This window comes from Cupressus sempervirens, chromosome 6 (genome assembly GCF_028749045.1).
Source record: "Cupressus sempervirens isolate cs-2001-9-10 chromosome 6, ASM2874904v1, whole genome shotgun sequence".
Lineage (NCBI taxonomy): Eukaryota > Viridiplantae > Streptophyta > Pinopsida > Cupressales > Cupressaceae > Cupressus > Cupressus sempervirens.
The window spans coordinates 584,098,695-584,102,881 of NC_143123.1; the positions used below are offsets into that span (position 1 = coordinate 584,098,695).

General features: G+C 37.3%; 1 pseudogene across 1 annotated transcript; it reads right to left on the reverse strand.

Annotated features, from left to right (window-relative positions):
• Nucleotides 1–1,601: 1,601 nt before the first annotated feature.
• LOC149553594 (uncharacterized) lies at nt 1,602–3,883 on the reverse strand (annotated as a pseudogene). Its single transcript, XR_016353130.1, has 2 exons — nt 2,364–3,883; nt 1,602–2,238 (listed from the first exon to the last, which is right to left on the reverse strand). The product of XR_016353130.1 is annotated as an uncharacterized LOC149553594 (transcript).
• Nucleotides 3,884–4,187: the final 304 nt, after the last annotated feature.

Consider the following 4,187-nt stretch of genomic DNA (forward strand, 5'->3'; position numbering starts at 1 on the left):
ATTGTGCACCTAATGGAAGGCATCTAGCTTTTAAAACTTGAAGTATTTAAAATGTATGAGAGTATGATGCATTTTATTAGCTACAGAGTCATTTCCTTCAACTCTTTCGTAGCATCTACAGTCAAATGAGGATCTGAAACTGGTGTCCAACATATGAAAACTACCTCCTTAAGTCTTGTGAGCTCAAGAAAACCCATGTAGCAACAATTTCACCTATTCAGAATGGCTCTGCTTTTGAGCACCTTGTCAAATCTTTTTCAAATTCTTTTTCTTCAAATTTTCGTGATACTTGTGAACAATAATTGAAAATTGACCATAAAAATGTAGCCACTTTGAAATCTAATTGGATTCAAATATATCAGATTTCTACAATCTGTTTCAATTAAAAGTATAAATTTATGATTTTGATTGTACGTGTTTTTACCATCAAAATCAGAAATTCATACTTTCAATTTAATATTAATGATTTTGAGCAATAGACATTCCGACATGCTCATTATGATGATAAATCATAATGTATGATATAAAACACTGATATAAAAAGTTCATACATCATCTTACTCAAAGTACAACAAAAGGACTGTCATGTCCCTCCTTTAACAGAAATGAATAACAAATAAATAAAATTTAAATAAAAAACAGAGGTGATTGACAAATAAGTAGAATTTAAATAAAATAAAACTTAAACTAAAATTTAGGTGCCACTTTGGGCCCTAGCATCTCTTCCCGTGCTGATATATACATATACAAATTTGTCTGTTGGGCAGCAGTAGTAGATCTTGATCAAAATTCGGGTGAAATCCTAAGAAGTTGACTTGGATGGAAACTCTAGTAGCTCTGCAAAGTTGTGACAAATACCCTAGTCTTGTCTGATCTTAAGTTCAAGGTCTATATTTCAAACAATAAACTGTAGAAGAATTATAACATTATTGTCTGATTTTATTTTCCATTTTCCATTTCGAAATTACATTTCAATCTTCACTTCCCTTCAATCTACTGGTGGACACCAATTGGAGGGCCTGCAGTGGAACGGAATAGATAGTCCTTGTCATATTCTTCAAAAGATTGTGAGATATTCTTGTGCTTGGAAGACACATTTAGCAGCGGACTCATGTTCAGATATAACAACTCATGTTTTATTTATTCTCATGAGACATGGATTCATGTTGAATCACTACTCATGAAACATGGGTCAATGAGTTTGACTCAAAAAATCACACGGTTAAATCCTGATAGCAATATCACAACTATAGATCTTATTTGTATTACAGTCAGAGATGAATAACAACTATAGGTCATATGTTTTTTCTTCTTCATCTTCAAAAGATTGTGAGGTTTTGAAATGCATCGTCCTTCAAAGGCACACATACAAAAGAATGCATTAAAAAATGCCAGTGTAGAATCATTCACATGAATGGTACTGTAATATACACCAAGTCTGATAATCATCCATAGAAAAAATATCTTGCCAAACAAAACATTTTTCTCTGTGCCAAGCAAAACTGTTGAATACCTCTAGTAAGTAGTATGATAAAATAAAAAAGCATCTCTATACTTGTATTGCTAAAATTTTACAGATAATGAGAGTAAATAGATGGCCATTATAGAGATCTGAAAAATTTCAAAGCATGAATTAATTCAGTGCGATTACAATCTCAAATCATGCTTAGTAGTTTCTGCATCATAATTAAAAGTGAATCTTCACGTTGCAACAGTCTCTGAAATCTGTGTGAACAGGTTCAAGATATCCACCGTCTATGCAATAGTTTGTGCATCAAAAAACAAGCGAAGCAAGTTTTGGTTCAAGAAACAAGTGAAGCTTAAGAAATCTAAAAAGATCAAATGCTAAGAAACTGAAAACTTCTGTCTTTCGTCTTCATGAGGCATCAGCAATGGCATTCTCGTAAAAAGCCCATAGAGAAGCGGATTCAGGATCCCCTTTTATAATCCGAGCAACAAGCTACTGCAAAATCGAGTGGGATTAAACTTCCCTGCTTCATTCATTGCTGTCATATTTTACAAAACTAAAAACCTGGGCCTGATTACCTTGTCCAAACTCATTGAAAACATGCGTGGATGCTTTGCCACAAAGCCTACAGAGAGTTCCATCCGATTGAGCATGAACTCCATCTTGTCGATAAGTGAAGGAGAGGACGAAAAGATCAAGATTCCGTATCCTGGCCTCTTAACACTTCGATGCGGCTCTATGTTTCCTGCAAGCTCTTTGGAAGAATATGGCTGCTCTGAGCAGCAAATTACGTGTTTGGAATTAAATCACATAATAAAAGCTCACAAATAAAATCACTTAATGAAAGTAGTTTTATGGTCATTATAGAAATGTGACTAACAGTCTACAAGCGTACCTTGACTTTCAGAGAAACTGCAATCCCAAAACGTGGGCAGTAGTACGGAGGAACAAGAGAAGCAGATGGGATTCCACAATTTCCCTAACATTGCTGCTTTTGGGAAGAACAGGGACGGTATCGCTTTCCTGAATATTGAGGTGGTTTCTCAACAAGAATCGCGGGCCTAATTAATCAGAAAAAAAAAAATCAAATGCGAAGAAACTAAAAGCTCCTTTCTTTTTTATATGTCTGAGACATTAGCAATGGCGTTTTTATAAACAGTACACAGAGTAGCGGCTTCAGGACGCCCTTGAATTATCTGGGCCACAAACTTAGCCACGGGCATCATCATTATTGTAAAAAGCCGACTTGGATTAACCTCCCCCGCTCCATCCATTGCTGCCATATTTTGCAAAACTAAAAACCTCGGCCTGATTACCCGGTCCAAACTCATTGAAAATATGCGTGGATACTTTGCCACAAAGTCTTCAGAGAGTCCCATGTGATTGAGCACAAAGTCCATCTTTTTCTTAACGTTTTCCTCTGAGCTGTTGAGGACTGAATGAAAAACCCTAACTACTTGCATGGCTTGTTCAGACGAGAGGCCGCAAAGCTCAAGATTGTGAATCCTAGCATCTAACACTTCGATGCGGCTCATGGCCACAGCGCTCACAACGTACTTGTACATGTTGCTTTCCTTGGGAATGCCAATCCTACGAATGAGATCAAGTTGCTCGGGAGAGAGAGAGAAGTGCGAGTCAAAACCCAGGGATTCACCAACAAAAACATGGTGAGCTCGGTTCCACGAAAGCCAAAATCCTCCCAAAAGGCGACCGAGGGTTCAAAGGACTTATGCAAGCTTAGCCCAAGAATGTTACAGTTTTTCCTAATAGCTCTGATCAGCAAATCCTGTGTGGTGAATACAGTTTTGAGAAGCTCAAGGTTGGAGCGGAGCAACTCCAGCTTAACCGTCAAGATCCACGGCAACTTAGTTACAATTTTGCTTATATTTTCGTCGCTCATGCCATAATCTTTAAGCAGTTGAAGCTTGGGCTCCAGAAGTCTTTCAACACTTGTCCCCAAAAGCGAGGGCTGAGATCTAATTATGCTTGCAATTTGATGTTCAGTGCAACTAAATCTGTTGAGCATGGACACAAGTTGCTCCACATTATCTAGGGTTTTCAGCCGCCCCAGCGAGGGCTTCCTTTTCAACATTTTTGCAGCGTCGGCTGAAGAGATGTCGAATCTGGTGGCAACAAAGTGCAGGAAGAGATTTTCTGAAGGGGCATTGTTGCTGCGGGTAACACTAACATTATTACTCTGTGCTGTTGCGAGAAGAGAGGAAGAAGAGCGAGAAAGGGTTAGGGTTTGGAGAAAGAGATTGCGCCGCAGAGGCAAGAAAGAGAAGATCTTGGCGAACATGGTTCTAACAAGTGAAGCAGAGGCAGCGGACAGAGAGTGAATAACCTAGGGTTTCCACAACTGTGGGTAAATTGATTCAAATTGAAATATAAGTTTAAATAAAAGAATAGTTTGGATCTATTAAAATATAAAGACATACATGAGTTTTTTAAACAAAAACCCAATTCATCAATTAAACTAGCATTTAGGTCAATAGGGAAAAAAGATAAGTTATTTAAGATGGTTGTATGTTATTTCTTCAGTTTAAAATTGACAATTTCCTAAGCTGAAGTGTGTATTACTCATCTTGCCTCCCTCTTTGTCACTATCTTGAATTTAATCTTGCAAAACTTTTGTAGTTATGTTCCAATCTCTTTGACCTTTCTTTGCCCCACTAGAAGCTTTGAGTTGAAAAATGTAAGAGTAGAAAAATGTAAGAGT